This window comes from Zea mays, chromosome 2 (genome assembly GCF_902167145.1).
Source record: "Zea mays cultivar B73 chromosome 2, Zm-B73-REFERENCE-NAM-5.0, whole genome shotgun sequence".
Classification (NCBI taxonomy): Eukaryota; Viridiplantae; Streptophyta; class Magnoliopsida; order Poales; family Poaceae; genus Zea; species Zea mays.
The window spans coordinates 183,231,969-183,247,873 of record NC_050097.1 but is presented as its reverse complement, the minus strand read 5'-3'; positions in this window follow the sequence as shown (position 1 = coordinate 183,247,873).

The window sequence follows — 15,905 nt, the reverse complement described above, 5'->3', positions numbered from 1 at the left end:
GTCTGCTGTCATAAAAGGCACCCCGTATGCCTGCTGGTACCACTCGTTGATCTCCGGAGGAGGAGGATGGAGAGGTACGTCAGGCGAGCGGGGGGCGAAGGGAGTACCTGAGAGCACCTAGAGGGGGGGGGGTGAATAGGTGATCCTGTGAAACTTGAAAACTTAAGCCACAAAACTTGGTTAATCGTTAGCACAATAATTGCCAAGTGGCTAGAGAGGAGTCAAAACACAATGACCACAATAAATCAATCACAGAGATGGCACGGTGGTTATCCCGTGGTTCGGCCAAGACCAACGCTTGCCTACTCCACGTTGTGGCGTCCCAACGGACGAGGGTTGCAATCAACCCCTCTCAAGCGGTCCAAAGACCCACTTGAATACCACAGTGTTTTGCTTGCTTTTTCTCAATCCCTTTTGCGAGGAATCTCCACAACTTGGAGTCTCTCGCCCTTACACTTGAAGTTCACAAAGAAACACGGAGTAAGGGAGGGAAGCAACACACACAAATCCACAGCAAAATGTGCACACACACACGGCCAAGAATCGAGCTCAAAAGACTATCTCAAAGTTCTTACTAGAACGGAGCTCGAATCACTGAGAATGACAAACGAATGCGCAAAGACTGAGTGTGGATGATCAAGAATGCCCTAAGGTTGCTTGGTATACTCCTCCATGCGCCTAGGGGTCCCTTTTATAGCCCCAAGGTAGCCAGAAGCCGTTGAGAACATTCCAGGAAGGCAGTTCTTGCCTTCTGTCGCCTGGCGCACCGGACAGTCCGGTGCACACCAGACATTGTCCGGTGCCCGATTTCTTTCCATAAACGAAGCAGTCGACCGTTGGCAGGCTGAGAGCCGTTGGCGCACCGGACATGTCCGGTGCACACCGGACAGTCCGGTGCCTTCTTCTAGCTGTTGGCTCGGCCACGTGTCCCGCGCAGATCGCGCGGCCGACCGTTGGCCCGGCCGACCGTTGGCTCACCGGACAGTCCGGTGAATTATAGTCGTACGTCGCCGGTGAATTCCCGAGAGCGGCCACTTCGCTCGAGGCAGCCTGGCGCACCGGACACTGTCCGGTGCTCCCAGACTCAGCAGAGTCTTGGCTGCTTGAGCCAAGACATTTCCAATTGGATTTTTCCTGTTTCCAGCACTTAGACACAATACATTAGTCCATAAAACAATGTACTAAGTCTGAGAAACATACCTTTATCCTTGATTTGTACTTTGTCCACCATTTTACACTTAGGCACTTGTGTTGGACACTAAATCACCAAAATACTTAGAAATGGCCCAAGGCACATTTCCCTTTCAATCTCCCCCTTTTTGGTGATTTATGCCAACACAATATAAAGCAAGTAGAACAAATACAAAATCAATTCAAATAAGAACTCAAATTTGTTTTGATTCAAATTTGACATATATGGATCATTTTATGCCACCACTTGGTTTGTTTTTGCAAATCAAACTCAAATTCCTATCTCTAAGTCAAATCCACTTGTAGAGACATAAAGAGAGGTTTTCCAAAGAAATTTGATCAAGGATTTCAAAAACTCCCCCCTTTTCCCATAATCAGCATTTCTCCCCACAAGAAGCCAACTTTTGACTTTTGACAAACAAAAAAGCTCTATTCTACTATTTTCAAAATATCTCAAGTGGTAGCTGATCCATTTATCGCTTTGGCCTTTATTTTCTCCCCCTTTGGCATCAAACACCAAAACGGGATCAATCTTGGCCATATAACCCCATTGCCTCACAAAAATCTTCAAAGAAGAACACAAGGGCAATAAGAGTATAAAGATGAACTTGGAAAAGTTACTCTTTTCATCGGAGTGCAGTGGAAGTCTTGCATGGTCCAAGTCCACCTTTTCCCTTTCAATTCTCCTTCGAGACTAAATCAAGCAAACTCAAGCATATGGTTAGTCTCAAAGGGTCAAGTTGTAACACATCTCCCCCTAAATATGTGCATTACTGACACAAGGACTTGTGAGGTCCGGGGAGTGCTTGTACAACTTGAGCACCATAATAAGCAACACAATGCAGAATGAACATGATCAAAGGCATAAACACATGTATGCTACAATTCAATCCAAATTCCGTGAATCTAAGACATTTAGCTCACTACGCAGCCTGCAAAAGGTCTTCTCGTCTAGAGGCTTGGTAAAGATATCGGCTAGCTGGTTCTCGGTGCTAACATGAAACACTTCGATATCTCCCTTTTGCTGGTGGTCTCTCAGAAAGTGATGCCGGATGTCAATGTGCTTTGTGCGGCTGTGTTCAACAGGATTTTCCGCCATGCGGATAGCACTCTCATTGTCACATAGGAGTGGGACTTTGCTCAGATTGTAGCCAAAGTCCCGAAGGGTTTGCCTCATCCAAAGTAGTTGCGCGCAACACTGTCCTGCGGCAACATACTCGGCCTCAGCGGTGGATAGGGCGATAGAGGTTTGTTTCTTAGAGTTCCACGATACCAGGGACCTTCCTAAGAATTGGCACGTCCCTGATGTACTCTTCCTATCGACCTTACATCCAGCATAGTCGGAATCTGAGTATCCAACCAAGTCAAAGGTAGACCCCTTTGGATACCAGAGCTCGAAGCAAGGCGTAGCAACCAAATATCTAAGAATTCGCTTCACCGCCACTAAGTGACGCTCCTTAGGATCGGATTAAGATCTAGCACACATGCATACGCTAAGCATAATATCCGGTCTACTAGCACATAAATAAAGTAAAGACCCTATCATTGACCGGTATGCTTTTTGATCAACGGACTTACCTCCTTTGTTGAGGTCGGTGTGTCCGTCGGTCCACATCGGAGTCTTCGCGGGCTTGGCGTCCTTCATCCCAAACCGCTTTAGCAGATCTTGCATGTACTTCGTTTGGGAGATGAAGGTGCCGTCCTTGAGTTGCTTCACTTGGAACCCAAGGAAGTAGTTCAACTCGCCCATCATCGACATCTCGAATTTCTGCGTCATTACCCTGCTAAACTCTTCACAAGACTTTTGGTTAGTAGAACCAAATATTATGTCATCGACATAAATTTGGCACACAAACAAATCACCATCACATGTCTTAGTAAAAAGAGTTGGATCGGCTTTCCCAACCTTGAAAGCATTAACAATTAGAAAGTCTCTAAGGCATTCATACCATGCTCTTGGGGCTTGCTTAAGTCCATAGAGCGCCTTAGAGAGCTTACACACGTGGTCGGGGTACCGTTCATCCTCGAAGCCAGGGGGTTGCTCCACGTACACCTCCTCCTTGATCGGCCCGTTGAGGAAAGCGCTCTTCACATCCATTTGGAACAACCTGAAGGAATGATGAGTGGCATATGCTAGCAAGATACGAATTGATTCTAGCCTAGCCACAGGAGCAAAAGTCTCCTCAAAGTCCAAACCTGCGACTTGGGCATAACCTTTTGCCACAAGTCGAGCCTTGTTCCTTGTCACCACCCCGTGCTCGTCCTGTTTGTTGCGGAACACCCACTTGGTTCCCACAACATTTTGCTTGGGACGAGGCACCAGTGTCCAAACTTCATTGCGCTTGAAGTTGTTGAGCTCCTCCTGCATGGCCAATACCCAGTCCGGATCTAGCAAGGCCTCCTCTACCCTGAAAGGCTCAATAGAAGAGACAAAGGAGTAATGCTCACAAAAATTAACTAATCGAGATCGAGTAGTTACTCCCTTGCTAATGTCACCCAGAATTTGGTCGACGGGATGATCCCTTTGAATCATCGCTCGAACTTGGGTTGGAGGTGTCGGTTGTGCTTCTTCCTCCATCACATGATCATCTTGTGCTCCCCCTTGATCATGCGCCTCCACTTGAGGTACCTGTTCGTCATCTTGGGTTGGGGGATGCACCATAGTTGAGGAAGACGGTTGATCTTGCTCCAATTGTTCCTGAGGCAGCACATCTCCAATCGCCATGGTGCGTATCGCGGCCGTTGGAACATCTTCTTCATCTACATCATCAAGATCAACAACTTGCTCTCTTGGAGAGCCATTAGTCTCATCAAATACAACGTCGCTAGAGACTTCAACCAAACCCGATGATTTGTTGAAGACTCTATACGCCTTTGTATTTGAGTCATAACCTAACAAAAACCCTTCTACAACTTTGGGAGCAAACTTAGAATTTCTACCCTTCTTCACTAGAATGTAGCATTTGCTCCCAAATACACGAAAGTAAGATACATTGGGTTTGTTACCGGTTAGCAGCTCATACGACGTCTTCTTGAGGAGGCGATGAAGGTAGACCCTGTTGATGGCGTGGCAAGCCGTGTTTACGGCTTCTGACCAAAAGCACTCGGGGGTCTTGAACTCTCCAAGCATCGTTCTCGCCATGTCGATAAGCGTCCTGTTCTTCCTCTCAACCACACCATTTTGTTGTGGTGTGTAGGGAGCGGAGAACTCGTGCTTGATCCCTTCCTCCTCAAGAAACTCCTCCACTTGAAGGTTCTTGAACTCGGACCCGTTGTCGCTCCTTATCTTCTTTACCTTGAGCTCAAACTCATTTTGAGCTCTCCTTAGGAAGCGCTTGAGGGTCCCTTGGGTTTCAGACTTATCCTGCAAAAAGAACACCCAAGTGAAGCGGGAAAAGTCATCAACAATAACTAGACCATACTTACTTCCTCCTATGCTTAGATAGGTGACGGGTCCGAAGAGGTCCATATGTAGCAGCTCCAAGGGTCTTGATGTGGTCATCACATTCTTGCTGTGATGCGCTCCTCCAACTTGTTTACCTGCTTGACAAGCTGCACAAGGTCTATCTTTTTCGAATTGCACGTTAGTCAAACCTATCACGTGTTCTCCCTTTAGAAGCTTGTGAAGGTTCTTCATCCCTACATGTGCTAAGCGGCGATGCCACAACCAGCCCATGCTAGTCTTATCTATTAAGCATGCATCTAGACCGGCCTCTTCTTTTGCAAAATCAACTAAGTAAAGTTTGCCGTCTAATACACCCTTAAAAGCTAGTGAACCATCACTTCTCCTAAAGACAAACACATCTATGTTTGTGAATAAACAATTGTATCCCATATTGCATAATTGACTAACAGATAGTAAATTATATCCCAGAGACTCAACTAAAAACACATTAGAAATAGAGTGCTCATTTGAGATTGCAATTTTACCTAACCCTTTTACCTTGCCTTGGTTCCCATCACCGAAAATTATTGAATCTTGGGAATCCTTATTCTTGACGTAGGAGGTGAACATCTTCTTCTCCCCCGTCATATGGTTTGTGCATCCGCTGTCGATAATCCAGCTTGAACCTCCGGATGCATAAACCTGCAAGGCAAATTTAGGCTTGGGTCTTAGGTACCCAACTCATGTTGGGTCCTACAAGGTTAGTGCAAATATCCTTAGGGACCCAAATGCAAGTTTTGTCTCCCTTGCATTTTGCCCCTAACTTCCTAGCAACTATTTTCCTATCCTTTCTACAAATAGCAAAGGAAGCATTTAAAGCACGATAAATTGTAGAAGGTTCATTCATTACTTTCCTAGGAGCATGAATAATATTCTTTCTAGGCACATGATGAATAGCACTTCTCCTAGACATATTTCTACCATGCATATAGGAAGAACTAGAAGCAAACATGGCATGAGAATCAAAATTATAACTCCTATAAGCATTTCTAGTTTGTCTCCTATCATGGTACATAAAAGCATGGTTCTTTTTAGCACTACTAGCCATAGGAGCCTTCCCTTTCTCCTTGGCGGAGATAGGAGCCTTATGGCTTGTCAAGTCCTTGGCTTCCCTCTTGTAGCCAAGTCCATCCTTAATTGAGGGGTGTCTACCAATTGTGTAGGCATCCCTTGCAAATTTTAGCTTATCAAAATTACTCTTGCTAGTCTTAAGTTGAGCATTAAGACTAGCCAATTCATCATTAAGTTTGGAAATTGAAACTAGGTGTTCACTACAAGCATCAATGTCAAAATCTTTACACCTATTACAAGTTTCAACAATTTCTACACAAGATGTTGATTTACTAGCTATTTCTAACTTAGCATTCAAATCATCATTAACACTTTTTAATTTAGAGATGGATTTATGACAAGTAGATAATTCACTAGAGAGCATTTCATTCCTTTTAATTTCTAGAGCCAGAGAATTTTGTGCACTAACAAATTTATCATGCTCCTCATATAAAAGATCCTCTTGTTTTTCTAGTAATCTATTCTTGTCATTCAAAGCATCAATCAACTCATTAATCTTATTAATTTTAGATCTATCTAATCCCTTGAATAAGCATGAGTAATCTATCTCATCATCATCACTAGACTCATCCTCACTTGAAGAAGCATAAGTACTAGTATCATGAGTGCTTACTTTCTTCTCCCTTGCCATGAGGCAAGTGTGACGCTCGTTGGGGAAGAGGGATGACTTGTTGAAGGCGGTGGCGGCGAGTCCTTCATTGTCGGAGTCGGAGGAGGAGCAATCCGAATCCCACTCCTTTCCGATATGTGCCTCGCCCTTGGCCTTCTTGTAATGCTTCTTCTTCTCCCTTTTGTTCCCCTTTTCCTGGTCACTTTCATTATCGGGACAGTTAGCAATGAAATGACCAATATTACCACATTTGAAGCACGAGCGCTTCTCCTTTGTCTTGGTCTTGCTTGGCTGTCCCTTGCGACCTTTAAGTGCCGTCTTGAAGCGCTTAATGATGAGGGCCATCTCCTCATCATTTAGCCCGGCCGCCTCAACTTGCGCCACCTTGCTTGGTAGCGCCTCCTTGCTCCTCGTTGCCTTGAGAGCAATGGGTTGAGGCTCATGAATAGGACCGTTCAACGCGTCGTCCACGTATCTCGCCTCCTTGATCATCATTCGCCCGCTTACGAACTTCCCAAGAACTTCTTCGGGCGACATCTTGGTGTACCTAGGATTTTCACGAATGTTGTTCACCAAATGAGGATCAAGAACGGTAAAGGACCTTAGCATTAGGCGGACGACGTCGTGGTCCGTCCATCGCGTGCTCCCGTAGCTCCTTATTTTGTTGATAAGGGTCTTGAGCCGGTTGTATGTTTGGGTTGGCTCCTCGCCCCTTATCATCGCGAATCGTCCAAGCTCGCCCTCCACCAACTCCATCTTGGTGAGCAAGGTGACATCATTCCCCTCATGAGAGATCTTGAGGGTGTCCCAGATCTGCTTGGCATTGTCCAAGCCGCTCACCTTATGGTACTCGTCCCTGCACAAAGAGGCTAGCAACACAGTAGTAGCTTGTGCATTTTTATGAATCTGTTCATTGATAAACATGGGACTATCCGTACTATCAAAGTGCATTCCACTCTCTACAATCTCCCATATGCTAGGATGGAGAGAGAATAAGTGACTACGCATTTTGTGACTCCAAAATCCGTAGTCCTCTCCATCAAAATGAGGAGGTTTACCGAGTGGAATAGATAATAAATGAGCATTAGTACTTTGAGGAATACGAGAGTAATCAAAAGAAAAGTTCGAATTGACCGTTTTCTTTTTCTCGTGGTCGTTGTCGTCCTTTTGGGAGGAGGAAGATTCGTCGCTGTCGTAGTAGACAATTTCCTTGATGCGCCTTGTCTTCTTCTTCCTTCCGTCTTTTCTTTTGTGGCCCGAGCCTGAGTCGGTGGGCCTGTCATCATTGGGCTCGTTGACGAAGGACTCCTTCTCCTTGTCGTTGATCACCATCCCCTTGCCTTTAGGATCCATCTCTTCGGGCGGTTAGTCCCTTTCTTGAAGAGAACGGCTCTGATACCAATTGAGAGCACCTAGAGGGGGGTGAATAGGTGATCCTGTGAAACTTGAAAAGTTAAGCCACAAAACTTGGTTAATCGTTAGCACAATAATTGCCAAGTGGCTAGAGAGGAGTCAAAACACAATAACCACAATAAATCAATCATAGAGATGGCACGGTGGTTATCCCGTGGTTCGGCCAAGACCAACGCTTGCCTACTCCACGTTGTGGCGTCCCAACGGACGAGGGTTGCAATCAACCCCTCTCAAGCGGTCCAAAGACCCACTTGAATACCACAGTGTTTTGCTTGCTTTTTCTCAATCCCTTTTGCGAGGAATCTCCACAACTTGGAGTCTCTCGCCCTTACACTTGAAGTTCACAAAGAAACACGGAGTAAGGGAGGGAAGCAACAGACACAAATCCACAGCAAAATGTGCACACACACGGCCAAGAATCGAGCTCAAAAGACTATCTCAAAGTTCTTACTAGAACGGAGCTCGAATCACTGAGAATGACAAACGAATGCGCAAAGACTGAGTGTGGATGATCAAGAATGCCCTAAGGTTGCTTGGTATACTCCTCCATGCGCCTAGGGGTCCCTTTTATAGCCCCAAGGTAGCTAGAAGCCGTTGAGAACATTCCAGGAAGGCAGTTCTTGCCTTCTGTCGCCTGGCGCACCGGACAGTCCGGTGCACACCGGACATTGTCCGGTGCCCGATTTCTTTCCATAAACGAAGCAGTCGACCGTTGGCAGGCTGAGAGCCGTTGGCGCACCGGACATGTCCGGTGCACACCGGACAGTCCGGTGCCTTCTTCTAGCTGTTGGCTCGGCCACGTGTCCCGCGCAGATCGCGCGGCCGACCGTTGGCCCGGCCGACCGTTGGCTCACCGGACAGTCCGGTGCACACCGGACAGTCCGGTGAATTATAGCCGTACGTCGCCGGTGAATTCCCGAGAGCGGCCACTTCGCTCGAGGCAGCCTGGCGCACCGGACACTGTCCGGTGCACCACCGGACTGTCCGGTGCTCCCAGACTCAGCAGAGTCTTGGCTGCTCGAGCCAAGACATTTCCAATTGGATTTTTCCTGTTTCCAGCACTTAGACACAATACATTAGTCCATAAAACAATGTACTAAGTCTGAGAAACATACCTTTATCCTTGATTTGTACTTTGTCCACCATTTACACTTAGGCACTTGTGTTGGACACTAAATCACCAAAATACTTAGAAATGGCCCAAGGCACATTTCCCTTTCAGTACCCAAAGAGGAAGCTTGACGACGTAGGTTGTCGTCAGTCTCCCGCTGACGTCGAGCCACCTCATGGACATCCGCAGCAATGTTCCGGCACATGGAGAAAAATGCCGCAAACCCGTGGGCCAAGCGGGCACCCATCCCTCGGCCACGACCTCGACCACGACCACGACCACGTGGCGTGGGAGATCCGCGGCCAGGGGAGGGACGCGAGGCACCGGTAGCAGCAGCAGCAGGACCAGCAGACGGACCCGCAGATGTATGAGCACGAGAGCTGGAGGGGGCTTTCCTGAGGCGCCCTGCTGGATTGTTGGGATCAATCCAGAAAGGGGTATATGACTGATGTCTTGTACCTTTGTCAAATTTAAACTGGGTCACAACCTCAATCATCTTCATGATAAACGGAGCATGAAGACACCCCTTCAATGGAAAGCAGGCGACATGAATGATTTCCTGCCAAATCATATCAAAGACATTTATACTCTCTGAGCTGCTGGTTTCATGAAAGAGAGCAAGACCTTGCTCTCTCCAAGAATGTTCATCTGATTACCCCCTTTTGGAATGAGGGTCATCCTGCAGAGGGAGTTGATGTATCGATAATACTTATGCATGTTTGTAGACTCCCAATACTTCCCAGACTCAGAAAGATGAAGATCTTTGGCTTCATCTCTAGTAGGCTGCCGGAAATCATGTATCTTGATCTTGTCGCCAGAGATATCATTGTCAGAAAAACCAAGAATGTGAGCAAACCTACGGTAGCTCACCTTATACCAACTACCTTCAATGAAGAAGTTCAGATAAGGATAGTTGTATGGACTCTCCTCGTCAGCTGGCTTGATCCACAAAGTTGAGTAGAATTGGGCAATCACTTCATCATTCCAATCATATTGGAATGTCATGATACTCTTCATCTTTTTCCTTTCACAGACCCTCAATGCCTGTGTCATCTCTGGGTCCCCAATGGCCTCACAACCTTCCCAGTTGATATAGCGTTGAAGCAGGATAGGTTGATGCTTCTTGGGGAGAATCACGGAATTATAAAAATCCACGTGATGAAGCGTCCAAAAGCGGTTTCCATCAATCCTGGCATCGCGAATGTGCAATGCAGGATTCTGGAAACGGAGATCCTGAAGGAGAGCAGAACCTCCACTGGCAGTGAAATCAGTTACTGGCTCATTGCCAGCACGCCGAGCCTCTGCCCGGTGGAGGACCAACCCACGAATCACAGGGGCGTGGGTCGGGGGAAGATCAATTTCATCATCCTTCCCGCCTTCATCATCACTCGTAGCCTCCCACGCCTGCGGATTCGTCGCGGGTCGGGACCGACCGGAAGGATTCCGGGTTGTCCGACCGCGAGCACTTTGAGACCCGGAGGCCTCAACACCTTGCATGACATTTCCGCTTCCTCACCCACGCTTGGAACGAGAGCGTGGGGGAGTATCTCCATGTATTTCTTGGTCATCAGAGGAGTCGGATTCAACCACGGACGGGTTCCTCCGACGCACCATTCTAAGAAAAAATAGAACCTATGATGAGCAAGGATCAAACACGTTTGAGTAGAGACGCATAAGATATTGAGCATGCACTTCAACCATTCATATGAGCGGTTCAACTACAACGAACAATATCAAGTCGCTAAACTCAAACAATATTCGTGACAAATGAAGATAATCTAAGTGTTACAAGCACTTAAACTAAAATGTACCCAACGAATGATACATTAGATAATCAAGAACGCGTAGGATCGAGTAAAAAGGAATGAAATAGGGCAATACCTCGATCCGGAGATTTAGTCAAGAAATCCCAACGAGATTGAGGAAGATGATGGAGAACGCCGGGATGAACGGATCTCCAACAAATCTTCCAAAGTTGAGAGGGCACAAGTGAGTTTTTGGAGTGGAGAAGGTGTGAAGGAGAGAGAGGAAGAAGAGTGGGTGGCGGCGGCTGGAAAGTGAAACTGAGAAGAAGAGAAGAGGAGAGAGGGAGAGAAATAAGGGGGAGTCGGCCGGTCAGAACACAGAAAACCGGTTCAACCGGTTTCTGGTCAAACTGCGCAGTAAAAGCGCGCAGAAAAAGGTGTTGACTGCGCGAAATTTCTGGCAGTCTGACAGCGCAGACTGCGCGCAGACTGACGGCGCGGATGCGGAGGAGGTCAAAACCGGTTCAACCGGTTTCCACCAGGGGAAAACCGGTTGAGCGGCCTACTCAGCCGGTTTACTCAACCAGTTTCCAGATATTGCCCAGAAGGGCTATAATAGCACTTAGCAAATATGACATGAGTGATTTTAATGGTAAAAATGTTATTTCTCATTTCATATTGCTCAAACAATCAATTTTCATCCATCAAATTTGATCAAAATTTTAGTTATTAAGACACGTTTCGAGAATCCAAGATATTTAGCTCACTCCTAAGAAAACAAAACCTAGTCTCATCAAGGGGTTTTGTGAAGATATCGGCTAGTTGATTTTCGGTGCTCACATGAAACAATTCGATATCTCCTTTGGCTTCATGGTCTCTCAAGAAATGGTGTCTGATGTCAATATGTTTAGTTCTAGAGTGTTGCACTGGATTGTTTGCAAGTTTTATGGCACTTCCATTGTCACACAAAAGTGGAATTTTGTTAAACTCACAACCAAAATCTCTAAGGGTTTGCTTCATCCATAACAACTGTGCACAACATGCCCCAGCTGCTATGTACTCAGCTTCTGCAGTGGAAAGTGCAACACAATTTTGTTTCTTGGAACTCCATGACACTAAGGACCGCCCAAGGAATTGGCAAGTCCCAGTAGTGCTTTTTCGATCTACTTTGCAACCGGCATAACTGAGTCAGAGTAGCCAAGCAAATCGAAAAGAAAGCCTTTGGGATACCATAATCCTAGGTTTTGGGTGTGGACTAAGTATCTTAGAATTCTCTTAACGGCTACAAGATGGCAATCTTTAGGGTTTGCTTGAAAACGTGCACACATGCAAACACTCAACATTATATCAGGTCTAGATGCACATAAGTAAAGCAGTGATCCTATCATTGATCTATATAATTTTTGATCTACAGGTTTACCTTCCTCATTTAGATCGAGATGTCCATTTGATGACATTGGAGTCTTGGCATGTTTTGCTTTTTCCATGCCAAACTTCTTGAGCATATCTTGTGTATATTTGGTTTGGCATAGAAAAGTACCTTCCTTGAGCTGTTTGACTTGAAATCCCAGGAAGTATTTAAGCTCGCCCATCATAGACATCTCAAACCTGTTCGTCATTACTTTGCTAAACTCTTCACAAAATTTTTCATTAGTACTACCAAATATAATGTCATCAACATATATTTGGCACACAAATAATTCATTGTCAACTTTGCGAGTAAATAATGTAGAGTCAGCTTTTCCTATTGTAAACTCATTCTTAATTAAAAAATCTTTAAGACAGTCATACCAAGCTCTAGGGGCTTGTTTAAGCCCGTAGAGTGCCTTGTGAAGTAGATAAACATGATTTGGCTTCTTTGGATCTTCAAAACCCGGTGGTTGCTCCACATATACCCTCTCTTGTAGTGGTCCATTTAGAAATGCGCTCTTGACATCCATTTGATATAGCTTGAAATCATGGTTAGTAGCATAGGCAATTAATATTCTAATTGATTCTAACCTTGCTACCGGCGCATATGTTTCACCAAAATCAAGTCCTTCCACTTGAGTGTAGCCTTGGGCAACCAACCGTGCTTTGTTTCTTGTAACCACGCCATGTTCATCTTGTTTGTTCCTAAAGACCCATTTAGTCCCAATCACATTTTGTTTGGGTCTTTGGACTAAGGACCAGACTTCATTCTGGGTGAAGTTGTTCAACTCCTCTTGCATGGCAATTATCCAATCCGGATCACCCAATGCTTCTTCAACCTTAAGTGGCTCAAGAGAGGAAACAAACAAGTAAAATTCACAAAAATTAGCTAAACGAGATCGAGTTGTTACCCCTCTCCTGATGCTACCCAGGATGTTGTCCACCGGATGATCCCTTTGAATTATATGATGGACTCTAGGATGAGGCACTGATGGTTGTCTTTGTATTTGCTCCTCCTCATCATTCACTTGATCAAGAGGCACTTCACCATCAATACTTTCGTGTTCATCTTCTACCACTGTTGACATCCTTTGATGATTTTCTTCATGGCTTGGATGACTTGAGGTTGATGGGTTTGCTTGGGTGGAGACTTTGTCACTCACCACCCTTGCACCCACATCAACAAACTCATTGGTCATCCAGAAAGTTCCTTCCTCATCATCCTTTTCTTGAGGTCTCACTTCACCTATTGCAAGTTTCTTTATGGCCTCACAAGGTAGCTCTTCATTTCCTGGAGTGTCATTAGAAACATGCCCTTGCGAGCCATTAGACTCATCAAATGTCACGTCTATCGCTATTTCAACAAGACCAGTGGTATTGTTGAAAACACGATATCCATGCGCATTTGATGCATAACCAAGCAAGAAGCCCTCGTCCACTCTAGGAGCAAACTTTGAGCTCTTGACTTTCTTGTTAAGAATAAAACACTTACAACCAAATACTCTAAAATAATCAACTTTAGGTTTGTTACCAGTGAGAAGCTCATAAGCAGTCTTTTTGTAGATCTTGTGAAGATAGAGACGGTTGATTGCATGATAGGCGGTGTTGACCGCCTCTGCCCAAAAGTTATCAGGTGTCTTGTACTCATCCAACATGGTTCTAGCTGCTTCAATTAAAGTTCGGTTCTTTCTTTCCACAACACCATTTTGTTGTGGAGTGTAAGGAACCGAGAACTCATGTTTGATTCCTTCATTGCCTAGGAATTCTTCGATACCTGTTTTCTTGAATTCCGTCCCATTATCACTTCTCACTTTCTTGATTTTGAGCTCAAACTCATTTTGAGCTCTCCTCATGAATTTCTTCAATATTTCTTGAGTTTCACCTTTATCACTCAAAAAGAAAACCCAGGTGAATCGAGAAAAATCATCAACAATGACTAAACCATACTTACTACCACCAATGCTAATGTAAGCCACAGGTCCGAAGAGGTCCATGTGAAGGAGCTCCAATGGCCTCTTTGTTGTGACCACATTCTTTGATTGATGTGGGACTCCATGTTGCTTTCCTGCTTGGCATGCGCCACAAACCCTATCTTTCTCAAATACAACATTTGTTAGTCCAATGATGTGATTATCCTTTTGAAGTTTGGCCAAATTCCTCATACCGACATGGGCTAACCGGCGATGCCATAGCCAACCCTTGTCGGACTTTGCCACTAAACAAGTCTCAGGCGTTACTTTACTTGTTGTGAAATCAACAAGATAAAGTTTGCCCTTCAAGCGACCCGTAAAGGCAACTGAGGAGTCCTCCCTTCTAAGGATCTTCACATCCACATTAGAGAATAAACAATTATAACCCATTCCACAAAGTTGTGAAACGGACAACAAATTATAGCTTAAAGAATCTACCAATAAAACATTTGAAAGTGATTGTTGGTCAGAGATAGGAATTTTACCAATATCAATCACCTTACTCTTGCCACTATCTCCAAACACAATTTCTTGTGCTTCTTGAGTTAGTTGCAATGAATGAAACATGTCTTCCTCCCCGGTCATGTGATTTGTACATCCACTGTCAAGCACCCAACTTGACCCACCAGAGGAGTAGACCTGCAAAACAAGTTTAGGCTATGCTTTTAGGTACCCAAATTGAATTGGGTCCTACAGTGTTAGTTATAGCCTTGGGTACCCACACACTTCTTTTCATGACTTTTCTTTTAGTGTAGGCACCCACATATTTCACAACCAATTTCCCTAAATCCCAAGTCAACATATAATCACAAAGATAAGAGTGGGAAATGGGAGCATTAAATTGTTGTCCACTTGAGGATCCCACTTCCTTCATCTTACTCTTTGTGGAACTCAAGTTTACCTTTACCAGAGGCGACTTGTCATTTGAGGAGTGAATCCTCCCCAAGGCATCATATAGGGTGGTTCCCTCTATAGGTGTACATTTGGGCCGGGCCTGATGGGCCGGCCCGAAGCACGGAAAAAAAGCACGGCCCAGGCACGGCACGGCCCGATATATCGGGCCGGGTTTGGGCCGAGGTCGTGGCCCATGGGCGGGCACGAGCACGGCCCGTTTAAGGCAGGCACGAAATGGCCCATATAGAGGCACGAAAAGGCCCATATATTTATTAAAACCACACTTCATTCCACACTTTCATGTACTTGATAAAGAAAATAAAGCTAGAGATAATGTTAGTTAGATGTTTTTTGTAGCTTTGAATTAGAGTATGTGATGTAATTTTATTTTTGTTATGAACATTAGATAATGAAATAAACTTACGAACTATATATAGAGCTGATTATACTCTTTTTCTTTCTAACAAAATGATTTATAAACGAGGTAGTCATTGCATAGCTCTGGTAACTTAATACAAATGTTAAGTTTGCTTTTGGTCAAATTTATTTGTCTTATCTTTTATTTGTTTTAATAAATTTGTTTTGAATTTTGGGCTCTGATGTGAATTTCGGGCCCTGATGTGAATTTCGGGCCAAAAACTGAATTTCGGGCCAAAAATTGAATTTCGGGCTTTTATAATTTCGGGCCGCCCGAAATAAGCCCGGCACGTTTAAGCAATTACGGGCCGGGCCGTGGGCCGAGTGCTAGGCCCGTGGGCCGGCCCGGCACGGCCCGAAATTCAAATGGGCCGGGCCGGCCCGAAATTCAAACAATGCGGGCCTTTTCGGGCTTGGGCCGGGCCGGGCCGGGCGGCCCGAATGTACACCTATAGTTCCCTCTATGAACTTGGGGGATCTCCACCCCTTATGCACTGTGCTAGGGTTTTCCTTGGATGAGTTGAACCCAAGCCCCCTTCTTCCATTGTTGGGCTTAAGGGACTTGTACTTGGGTTCAACTTTCTTTAACCCATCATTGCTAGAGCATCTTTTCAAAATTCCTTTGACC